At 35.6% G+C, this 13,514-nt stretch overlaps 1 pseudogene; it reads left to right on the forward strand.

The window, feature by feature from the left end:
• The first annotated feature begins 2,511 nt into the window (after positions 1-2,511).
• LOC100766610 lies at positions 2,512-3,438 on the forward strand (annotated as a pseudogene).
• The last annotated feature ends 10,076 nt before the right edge of the window (positions 3,439-13,514 follow it).

Consider the following 13,514-nt stretch of genomic DNA (forward strand, 5'->3'; position numbering starts at 1 on the left):
TTTTAACAAACACAGTAAAACTATATACATTATGTACAATAAGTACAAATAAGTACATCAAGCGATAATTATAATCACAATGTCTAATCTATTGGCATTTAAAAATTTCAGAGGAAAAAACTCCATTATCCATCTTATTTTGGTGAATCCAAAGTGTTGTGCTTCATGAGTTTCTATCCTAACTTGTATCACAAACTCACCATTCTTTTTGTGTCTCTTAAAGTTATATAATATACACTTCTTTTTGAGTTTCTTCTCTGAATTCTGCAACAAGGAAACCTCTAATTATAACTGTCTCATCTTCAACTCAATAAGAGATGGAGTAAACAGTAAGTGTAAAGCAAACAACTTCCAAAACTAAGAAATGACAAAAACATCTGGCTTCCTGTACAGAAAACCAATGTTGCTCTGTAATGCTGGGGCATCCATCTATGGCCTTCAGGCCTAGACTATCTGATAGACTTTTCTGTGATGAATGATTATTGAAGTACTATTCTGCCTGTTTTGGCAACATTAAGCAGTCATTCTCCTTTGTGACCTGCTTGTCCAATTTGGACAGGACAACATAATGTCAGAGATTGAGGCATTGACATCCCATTACCCAGAGTCTAAATTTTATCACAAACAATGTAAACTTCACATGGAGTTTCTTCAATACCCATCATTTTCTCTGAAGTAGATTGAAACAGGCATGTCTCCTTATCAAAAACAAAAACAAATATTATGCTATTAGTACATCTTAAATGCCATATTCTGTAGATCTCTGAAGTGTTTCAAGATGATCCAGATAAAATATACCTCTGTTTGACCTTGAAAAGATTCCTGACATGACTATGGGTTTGATTTTCATAGGTGACAATATAATAACCTGCATTTATTTCCTGAGATAAATAGTAATAATTACTTTCAAGGACTAGAAATTTTCATTCCACTGTTAAATGAGCTGCATAGGTACAATACCTTAATCAAGAGTATAAACATAAGTGCAATAACTTTAAATTTTCCTCAATACACAAACATATTTTAAACAAGAGTAAAAACATATACAGTATAAAAAGAAAGCTGAAAATTGCATCCATATACATAAATCCATACCAGTGCAAAATACTTAAGATTAGCAGTTGGTTTTTTTTTTTAGTTTAAATTAGATTCAATAACATACCCTTTTGCTCTATCATTTCTATGTCTCACTTTTTCTTCTCTGAACATGATGTCTGTATTTTAATCTCCATTGTTCAGCTTTTTGCTTGAGCATTACCAATTGCAACGTGTGACCAATCTCCCTAAATGATGACAAGTATCCAAAACTCACTGAACAACTGAAATCTGCCCACTCTACTTGTTAGGAATATGTGAGTCATGTTCTTAAAATTACTTCTTGTTGTTTAGGGTCAACAGCATTTTTAGGTGACCCTGAAAAAATTGGGATAATTTTCAAGTCTTGGAAGAGCTAGCTCTATCATTCATTTTCTAGTCTCTGAGTAATGGGAAAGCTAATGGCTTATCTCAGTGGCTAGCAAGAGTAGTCTGTGAGGCTGGATCATCTCAGCTACCCAGCTTTAAATTGTCCTGAACATCCCCACATGAGCTGTGTGCTAAACTGTTGATCTAATCATGTTTGTCAATAAAAAATTTGGCAGTTAAATATCTGAGTACCTGAAAGAACCTGAAAGATTAGAGAAGCCAGGATCAACCACCTGTCACCTACTACCCTTTCCTGTCCCTGTCCAAAAGGGTCAAGATCCTCTCTCAGCCCTGCCTTATACTTCCTTTCTCTTCTCTATCCTCAGTCCTTCAAACCAGTATGGTTAGTTTTGGTTAGCTAGTAGCTAGATTTGCCCTCTGACTCCAAGCAAGCTTTATGTGTCAGAGCACAATCACAATACCACATAACATGAGTTACACTTATTACTTGAAAAAAATCAGAGAGATATTACATACAGTTCAAGGAAAATCTTTTGAGACTGATTAAAACATATTCAAAGAATAGAAATCTTTTGAAATTTACAGTATTTAAAATGTATAATAGTTACAATGTAAAGCATTGAGAGGCTTCTCTAGGTCCAGTCTTGTTTGAGATACTGCAGAGATCATATTATGACATTAAATAGTCAATATTCTATGTATATTGGTTCATACTCTCTGAGTTTATTGACATCATTGCTATGTAGGCTTCTTAAACACAATACATCTGCTGTGCTTTGTATTATAATGTTTTAAATAGTAAGTTTTAAATATGTGAGTAAGAAAGATCCCTTTGATCTTCTTATATAAATAAGCTGAGATTTCAAGAGAAATGCTAATATATATGAAATAATTAGAGAAGAACTATGGAGAAATCCCCCAACAGGAACTCGACAGATGGTTATGGAACAACTGCTGTGGTTCACTACTATAGAAAATGTTGACAAAGATGTCCTGGCAGAATGGACATTTGGGATTTGTTCACAATTAATGTCAAGTCCTGTTCTCTGAGAAGTTATCTCTGAAGCAAATATTAAAGGAGAGTAAATGTAGCAGTAAAACAATGTTACAGGGTTTATCATGTTGGGTATCACTCAGGATGCTTCTGGTCAAAAAACATTGTTTCTATTCATCTACATTGTGACAATGGTAGGCAATCTGCTCATTGTAAGGCAGTGATTGCTAGCCCCATTTGGGATCTGCAACATACTTTTTCCTTGCCTTTCTGTTATTCAAGGAAGCCTCTTTATTCCACTGCCATTTTCCCAAGTTATTTAAGAATTCATTTATGATTAAAAAAAAAAAACAGACCATGTCCCTCATAAGTTGTCATGTTTAGCTTTTTATGGAACACATGGTGGTGGTGAGGTCTTCATTTTGCTGATGAAAATCTATAACTGCTATGTAGCCATCTGGTAGCCACTGCACTATTCGACTCTCATGAACCTGCAGGTTTGCATACTATTGTTGGTCTCCATGAGGGTTTGCTCATGGTCTGCTTCAAGTCATGTCTGTGTATATACTTCCGTTTTTTGACCCAATGTCATTGGTGACTTCAGCTGTGACATGTACCCAATATTAGGAATTGAATGCACTGACACCTTCCTCCTTAGCCTCAATGAAGGGTCTTATGTGGAGCGATGTCTACAGTGGTCTTTATCCTTCTATTATCTACAATGGAATCATTCCAAATTCTCTTAATTCTCGCCGTAAGAAAGGGAGGCACAAATCCCTGTCCACTTTCAATTCCCACATCTTGGTCATTATTGTCTTCTTTGTTCCTTATATTTTTATGTATATTATAACTGTCTCTAACTTTCATGCTGCTAATTATATTACTGTATTTTATACAATTTTCACTGTCATATAGAATTCTTTAATATATACCCTGAAAACCTCTATATTAAAACTTGTATGGCAAAGGTTTGAAGCAAAATGTTCACTACAGGCATAGTAAGAATTACTCCTCACTGAATAGCTACTCATGGTAAATAAAGAATCAATTTTATCAGCATAAGTTTCAGTGGTCTACATTTGTAAGAACACTTGACAGTGTGAAAAGTGTTGTATTTTTGTCATGCAGTGTGTATAAGATTGGTATTCTCTGTGATTCTAGTTTTCTTTATTACTACTGAAGTTGATCATATCGTCATATTTATTGCATATGTTATGCAATTTTGTTATCCTCATATAATAGTTTTATTTTCATCTAATATCCCCAAAATTGTACTTCTATTTTAATTTTATGAATTTTTTGGCTATACTATAAATTAATTATACTTTACACATCACATTTCTTGTATGTGATATTTTTTCACCCTTGAAATTTATTTTGATGAATACAAACTTATAACTTGTTTATTATATAAGAATGTAAGTATTGTTTAGCATTTATCAAGGAAACAAGTCATAATTACAATGTACATCTTTTCTTCACAAAAACCTATATAATGAAGAGCCCAGCCTACCATCAGATTTACCATGCCTAGTTTGTAGTATATAAAAATGCAAAACGATCATGTAATAGATAGAAAACCACTAAGTAAAGTTTAAGCATGTTCCCTGATTCCCTAACTCCAGGTTCCTGCCTCAAGTTCATGCCATCATTTCCCTTCATGATAGACTACAACTTTTATAAGGAATAAATATGTACATAAGGGTCAAGGATAATAGCAAAATAAGGGGTGGTAATATAATAAGAGCCAGAGTACAAGACAACACAGTGTAATTGTGTCCCCTAGAAATGACAAGGAGGCTTCACACAGGATACCTCATCTATATGGCTGCCTAATCAAGACCTGAACAAATGCAATGTTCATAAACATGCTAACATGGATCCACCCCTAAACCAAAAGCTACAGACAATTAAGAAATGATGAGAGCAGGAAAATTACTCTTTCCTACAAAAAGACACAGGCTAACAGAATAGATATGAAGACAGAATGAATACATCCTTCTGCTGCATACAAGAAACACACCTCAACTTCAAAGACAGACATTACCTCAGAATAAAGGTTTGGGATAAGATTTTCCAATCAAATGGACACAAAAAACAAACTGTTGTAGCTATCCTAATATTTAACTAATCAGACTTCAAACTAAAATCAATCAAAGGAGGTGAAGAAGGTCATTTATTGTTCATCACAGGAAAAATCCATCAGGAAGAAGTCTCAATTCTTAACATCTAAGTCCCAAATACAAAGTCATCCACGTTCATAAAAGAAACATTACTAACACTCTAATCACATATAAGACCTCACACAGTCATAGTGGGAAGCTTCACCACCCTGCTCTCACCACTAGACAGGACCAGCTGACTGCAAATTAACAAAGAAATAAAAGAACTAACAGAACATATGACACACTTGGGTTTAACAGACATCTATAGAAGATTCTAGCCAAACACAAAAGAATATAACTTCTCAGTGCCATATGGAAACTACTGTAAAATCAACCACATACTCAGCAACATAGCAAATATCAACAGGTACAAAAATTGGAATAACCCCCTGTGTCTTATCAGACCACCATGCTTTATTCTTAGAATTCAAGAGATCACAAATTGCAGAAACACTACAAACACGTGGAAATTGAACAATGCTCAGTTGCACCATTCCTGGGTCAAAGAAGAAATAAAGAAAGAAATTAAAGACTTTCTAGAATTCAACGAAAATCAAGATATCCAAATCAAGATATCCAAGCTTATGGGATACTGTAAGCAGTAGTAAGAGGAAAGTTCATAGCATTAAGTGCCCAAATGAAAAATATGGAGAATAGTCACACAAGAGAATTAACTACACAACTGAAAGCTCTAGAACAAAAAGAAGCAAACTCACCCCAGAGAAATAGACACCAGGAAATAATCAAACTGAGGGCTGAAATCAATAAAGTAGAAACAAAGAAAACAATACTAGGGATCACTGTAATGAAAAGATAGTTCTTCAAGAAAATGAATAAGAGAGACAAATCTTTATCCACACTTCCCAAAAGGCAGAGAAAGAACATTCAAATTAACAAAAACAGAAATGAAAATGGGGACACAACAACAGACATTGTGGAAATCCAGAGAATCTTCAGGTCAAACTTAGAAAATTTATACTTCACAAAATTTGTAAATCAAAAGGAAATAGACAATTTTTCTGGTTAGATATCACTTACTAAATTAGATCAAGAACAGATAAGCAAATTAAATACGCCTATAAACTCTAATGAAATAGAAGCAGTCGTCAAAAGTCTCCCAACCAAAATAAGTCTGGGGCAAGATGGCTTCAGTGCAGAATTCTACCAGAAATTCAAAGACCAGTAAGTACCAATACTCCTCAAATTGTTCCCCACAACAGAAGCAGAAATCTTCATTGGCAAACTCTTTTTATGAGGCTACAATTACTTCTGGTACCCAAGCCACACAGAGACACAACTAAGAAAGAGAACTACAGACCAATATCTTTCATCTTTACTGATGAAAAAATACTCAGTAAAATACTGGCAGATGGAATCCAAGATCAGATCAGAAAAATCATCCACCATAATCACGTAGGCTTCATCCCAGTGATACAGGGATTGATCAACATAAGAAAATATATCAATGTAACCCATCATATAAACAACCTAAAAAAGAAAAACCACATAATCATCTCACTAGATGCTGAAAAAACCTTTGAAAAAATCCAACACCCCTTCATGATAAAGGTCTTGGAGAAATCAGGGATAACAGAAACATACCTGAACATAAGAAAACCAACAGCCAACATCAAACTAAAAGGAGAGAAACTCAATGTGATTCCTCTAAAATCAGGAACAAGATAAGGCTGTACACTCTCTCCATATCTCTTCAATATTTGACTTGAAGTTCTAGCTACAATATTAAGACAGCAAATGTAATCAAGGGGAAACAAATTGGAAAGAAAGAAGTCAAACTTTCACTATTTTCAAATGATATGATAGTCTACATAAGTGATCCAAAAACTCTATCAGAAAACTCCTACAGCTAATAAACACCTTAAGGAAAGTGGAGGGATACAAATTAACTCAAAAAAATCACTAGCCCACAAAGCTTTCATCCAGACACACTAGCAGAAATAGATTCATCAACCAAAGAAAGTCTTAAGTCCAACAAATCCCTATCACAAAATATCCAGGCAATATGGCACACTGTGAAAAGACCAAACCTAATAGAAAAAGGTGAAGAAATCCAACTCAAAGACACAGAAAACATATTCAACAAAATCATAGAAGACTTTCCCAACCTAAAGAAAGATATACCAATGAAAATACAAGAAGCCTACAGAACACCAAATAGACTGAACCAAAAAAAAGGTCACCTTGCCACATAATAATCAAAACACCAAACATACACAACAAAGAGAAAATATTAAGAGCAGCAAAGGAAAAAGGTCAAGTAACATATAAAGGCAAATCTATCAGAATCACACCTGACTTTTCCTTGGAAACTCTGAAAGCCAGAAGATCCTGGATAGATATTCTACCTACACTAAGAGACCATGGATGCCATCCCAGACTACTATACCTAGCAAAGCTTTCAATCATTATAGATGGAGAAAACAAGATATTCCATAACAAAAGCAGATTCAAACAATACATATCCACCAATCCAGCCCTACAGAAAGTATTGGAAGGAAAACTCCAACCAGCAAAGTTAACTACAACCAGAAAAACATAGGCAATAAATAATCCCAACTTACTAACAGCCAAAAGGAAAAAGGGACAGAATCCCACACATAATCTCACCACCATCACCAAATCAAAAACAAACAAGAATGAAGAATAATCAATAGTCATTAATATCCATCAATATTAATGTTCTCAACTCCCCTATAAAAAGATACAGATTAGCAGAATGGATAAGAAGACAGAATTCTTCCATCTGCTGTATACAAGAAACTCACCTCAACCTCAAAGACAGAGGGTACCTAAGAATTAAATGTTGGGGAAAGATCTTCCAATCAAATGGACCCAAGAAACAAGCAGGAGTAGCAATCCTAATATCCAATAAATTGGACTTTAAACTAAAATCAGTTAAAAGAGATGAAGAAGGTCACTTCCTACTCATCACAGGAGAAATTCATCAGGATGAAGTCTCAATTCTGAACATTTACGAGCCAAATACAAAGGCATCCACATTTGTAAAAGAAACATTACTAAAACTCAAATCACACATCAAACTGCACACACTTATAGTGGGAGATTTCAACACCCCACTCTCACCACTGGACAGAAACACCAGACAGAAACTTAACAAAGAAACAAAAGATCTAATAGAAGTTATGGCACAATTGGACTTAACCGATATCTATAGAATATTCCACCCAAATACAAAACAATTTACTTTCTTCTTAGCACCACATGAAACCTTCTCTAAAATCAACCACATACTTGGCAACACAGCAAACCTCAACAGATACAAAAAACTTGAAATAACCCCATGTGTCTTATCAGACCACCATGCTTTAAAATTAGAATTCAACAACAAAACAAACTACAGGAAACCTACAAACTCATAGAAATTAAGTAACACCCAATTGCACAATTCATGGGTCCAGGAAGAAATAAAAAAAGAAATTAAAGATTTCCTAGAATTCAATGAGAATGAGGACACAACATACCCAAACCTATGGGATACTTTGAAAGCAGTGCTAAGAGGAAAGTTCATAGCGCTAAATATGCACATGAAGACAGAGGAGAATAATCACACTAGAGAATTAACAGCACAGCTTTAGAAAACAAAGAAGCCAATACACCCAGGAGGAGCAGATGCCAGGAAATAATCAAATTGAGGGCTGAAATCAATAAAATGGAAACTAGGAGAACAATACAAAGAATCAATATAACAAAAAGTTGGTTCTTCAAGAAAATCAACAAGGTAGACAAACCTTTATCCAAACTTGCCAAACAACAAGAGTGAACATGCAAATTAATAAAATCAGGAATGAAAAGGGGGTCATAACAACAGACACAGAGGAAATCCAGAGAATCATCAGGTCATACTTTGAAAACCTATATTCCTCAAAATTTGAAAATCTAAAGGAAATGGACAATTTTCTGGACAGATTTCACTTACCAAATTTAAATCAAGAACAGATAAGCAATTTAAATAGACCTATAACCTCTAATGAAATTGAAGCAGTCATTAGAAGTCTCCCAACCAAAAAAAGCCCAGGGCCAGATGCCTTCAGTGCAGAATTCTATGAGCAATTCAAAGTACAGCTAATACCAATTCTCCTCAAAGTATTCCACACAATAGAAGCAGAAGGGTCATTACCAAACTCTTTTTATGAATCCACAATAACCTTGATACCCAAGCCACACAAAGACACAACTAAGAAAGAGAACTACATACCAATATCCCTCATAAACATTGACGCAAAAATTCTCAATAAAATATTGGCAAATCGAGTCCAAGAACACATCAGAGAAATCATACATCCCAATCAAGTAGGCTTCTTCTCAGGGATGCAAGGATGGTTCAACATACGAAAATCCATCAATGTAATCCACCATATAAACAGACTGAGGAAAAAAAATCACATGATCATCTCACTAGGTGCCAAAAAAGGCCTTTGACAAAATCCAACACCCCTTCATGATAAAGGTCCTGGAGAAATCAGGGATAACAGGAACATACCTCAACATAATAAAAGCAATATACAGCAAGCCAACAGCCAACATCAAATTAAATGGTGAGAAACTCAATGCAATTCCTCTATAATCAGGAACAAGGCAAGGCTGTCCACTCTCTCCATACCTCTTCAATATTGTCCTTGAAGTTCTAGCTAGAACAATAAGACAACAAAAGGAGATTAAGGTAATACAAATTGGAAAGGAAGAAGTCAAACTCTCACTATTTGCAGATGATATGATAGTCTACATACGTGACCTGAAAAACTCATCAAGAGAACTCCTACAGCTGATAAACACCTTCAGCAAAGTGTCAGGATACAAGATTAACTCAAAAAAATCTGTTGCCCTACTATATACAGATGATACATTGGTGGAGAAAGAAATCAGAGAAGTATCACCCTTTACAATTGCCACAAACAACATAAAATACATTGGAGTAACACTAACCAAAAAAGTGAAAGACCCGTACCATAAGAATTTTGAGTCTCTAAAGAAAGAAATTAAAGGAGACACTCGAAAATGGAAAGATCTACCATGCTCTTGGATAGGCAGGATCAACATAGTAAAAATGGCAATCTTACCAAAAGCAATCTACAGATTCAATGCAATTCCCATCAAAATCACAATACAATTCTTCACTGACCTTGAAAAAGCAATTCTCAAATTTATATGGAGAAACAAAAGACCCAGGATAGCCAAAACAACCCTGTACAATAGAGGAACTTCTGGAGGCGTCACCATCCTAACTTTAAGCTCTATTACAGAGCTATAGTCCTGAGAACACCTTGGTTTGGCACAAAAATAGACAGGTAGACCAATGGAATCAAATTGAAAACCCTGATATTAACCCACACACCTATGAACACCTGATTGTTGACAAATAATCCAAATATATTCACTGGAACAAAGAGAATATCTTCAACAAATGGTGCTGGCATAACTGGATGCAAACATGTAGAAGACTACAGATAGACCCAAGCCTTTCACCCTGCACAAAACTTAAGTCAAAATGGATCAAAGACCTCAACATAAACTGAGCCACACTGAACCTACTAGAAGATAAAGTGGGAAATACCCTTGAATTAATCAGTACAGTAGACCGCTTCCTGAACATAACACCAGTAACACAGACACTGAGATCAACAATTAATAAATGCGACCTCCTGAAGCTGAGAAGCTTCTGTAAGGCAAAGGACATAGTCAGCCAGACAAAATGACAGCTTACAGACTGGGAAAAGATATTCACCAACCCCACATCTGACAGAGGGCTGATCTCCAAAATATACAAAGAACTCATGAAGCTATTCTCGAAAACACCAAACAATCCAATTAAAAAATGGGGAACAGAACTAAATAGATAATTCTCAATAGAGGAATCTAAAATGGCTGAAAGACACATGAGAAAGTGTTCAACATCCTTAGTCATCAGGGAAATGCAAATCAAAACAACTTTGAGATACCATCTTACTCCTGTCAGATGATTAAAATCTAAAATACCAATGACAGTTTATGCTGGAGAGGATGCGGAGAAAGAGGAACACTCCTCCACTGCTGGTGGGAGTGCCAACTTGTACAGCCACAGTGGAAATCAGTATGGCGACTTCTCAAGAAAATAGGAATGTGTCTACCACATGATCCAGCAATTCCACTCCTAGGCATATACCCAAAAGAAGCACATTCATATAACAAGAACATATGTTCAACCATGTTCCTTCACAACATTATCTGTAATAGCCAGAAACTGTAAGCAGCCTAGATGCCCCTCAACCAAAGAATGGATAGAGAAATTGTGGTACATTTACACAATGGAGTACTACTCAGCAGAAAAAAAAATGGAATCTTGAAATTTGCAGGAAAATGGATGGAACCCGAAGAAACCATTCTGAGCGATGTAACCCACTCACAAAAAGACAAACATGATATGTACTCACTCATATGTGGACCTGCTTTATGATACATAGTAGTGACCATGCTTCATCAGAGCTGTTTTTAATGATGTGGCTCAGAATGGTTTCATCCCAGATGATGTTTGAGAAACTATTTTAAAAAGAAAAAATGGCACCAAGTACCACAAGAGTAACAGAACTGTGCTGTTTTCTGGGATTTTGTTTTTTACTTTTTTGTTGTTGTTGTTATTTGTTGTTTTTGTTTTTGTTCTTTTTTGTTTTTTTTTTAAGGAGTGTGCTGGATGTCTCTACAATTTTGTTCAAATGACTGTAGAACCTGGAAAAGCTGTTGCTACTATTGATGCATAACATATTGCCATTATAGGTATATATATATATATATTGAATATATAATATATATATTAATTGAAACTCAAATATGTGATGAATACAAGGTGTTTCAGTGAGTGCTCACCTGTGCATTCAAATTTGATTTCATCTTTAGTAAGTAGTAAAGTTATATGCTTGCCAAAAAAAAATAATAAGTGACACACTGGAAGTCAAATGTCACACAATTTCAATTTTATGTGTAACCTAGAAATGATGAACTTAGGAGCAGAGAGCAGAATTGTGGCTATTAGGCTTCAATGTGGGTCTTTTAACAATGGGGAAATGATTGGTTTAAGGATATAAAACTGCAGTTGGACAAGAGGCATGGACTCTGTGATGTCTTAAGGTCTACTGAGAGCATGATAAATATGGTTGATAACAATATGCTATACTTTAAATTTGTGAGATAGCATACTTTAAGTGCTCTCAAAGCAAAAATGATGAATATGTGTGATATAACATGTTAATTGGTATAATTTAGCCATACCATTGTGAACATACGGTATTATGTATCATAATTGTGCATGACTTCATTTATGAGCTAAATAAATGAATGGAAAAAAATAAATAAATAAAAATAAAGCCATAGTCCTAAAAAGAGTCTGGTATTGCCACAAAAGTACACAGGTAGACCAATGGAATCAAATTGAAAACCCTGATATTAACCCACACACCAATGAACAGTTTAATTTTGAAAAGAAGCTAAAGTTATACACTGGAAAAAAGAAAGAATCTTCAACAAATGGTGCTGGCATAACTGGATGGGAAAATGTAGAAAATTGCAGATAGATCCATATTTAACACCATGCACAAAATGGATCAAATGGATCAAATACCTCAACATAAATCCAGACACACTGAAACTCTTGGAAAAGAAAGTGGGAGGTACCCTTGAAAAAATTGGTACAGGAGAGTGTTTTCTGAACATAACACCAGTAAAACAGAGTCTGAGATTGACAATTAATAAATGGGACCTCCTGAAATTGAGAAGTTTATGTAAGTCCAAGGACACACTCAACAAGACAAAATGGCAGCCCACAGAATGAGAAAATATCTTCATCAACCCCACATTTGACAGAGGGCTGATTTCCAAAATGTACAATGAGCTCAGTAAGCTATCCTCTAAGACACCAAACAGTCTTATTTAAAAGTGGGGTGCAGAGCTAAATAGAGTATTCTCACTAGAGGAATCTAAAATGGCTGAAAGACACTTAAGAAAGTGCTAAACATCTTTGGTCATCAGGAAAATGAAGCTCAAGACAACTCTGAGATACTGTCATGCTCCTATCAGAATGGCTAAAATCAATAACACCAATGACAGTCTATGCTGGAGAGGATGTGGAGAAAGAGGAACACTCCTCCATTGCTGGTGGGAGTTCAAACTTGTACAGCCACTTTGGAAATCAGTATGGTGGTTTATCAGGAATATGGGAATCAGTCTACCTCAAGATCCAGCTATTCCTCTCTTGGACACATACCCTAAAATGCACATTCATGCAAGGACATCTGTTCAACTATGTTCATAACAGTATTATTTGTAATAGCCAGAACCTGAAAGCAACCTAGATGCCTCTCAACTGAAGAATGTGTAGAGAAAATGTCATACATTTACACAATGGTGTACTACTCCTTAGGAAAAACAAAACAAAACAATGAAATCTTGAAATTTGCAGGCAAATGGATGGAACTGGAACTAGAAGAAAACATCCTGAGTAAGGAAACCTAATCACAGAAAGCCAAACAGGGTATGTACTCATTCTTATAAGGATATTAGACATACAACAAAAGACTACCAACCTTCAATTCACACCACCAGATAAATGAAACAAGGAGGACCCCATGAGAAGAAAGCATGGTCCCCTTAAGAAGGAGAGGGGGATAAGATCCCCTGAGCAAATTGGGAGCATGGTGCTAGAGAGGATGGAGGTGGGAAGGAGAGAGGGGTAGAAGAGAAGGGAGGATGGGAACAGGAGGAGTGTAACAGGGTAAGAATAGAGGAGGGCAAGAAAGGAGATGCCTTGATACAGGGAGCCAGTATAGGTATGGAGAGAGACTAGCATGGGATCCACAAGGATGATGCCAACTAAGAATCTAGGCAGTGTTGGAGAGGCTGCCTTTGATGCCCTTCTCCTATAA

Source organism: Cricetulus griseus, chromosome 6, assembly GCF_003668045.3.
Source record: "Cricetulus griseus strain 17A/GY chromosome 6, alternate assembly CriGri-PICRH-1.0, whole genome shotgun sequence".
In the NCBI taxonomy this organism is placed as follows: domain Eukaryota; kingdom Metazoa; phylum Chordata; class Mammalia; order Rodentia; family Cricetidae; genus Cricetulus; species Cricetulus griseus.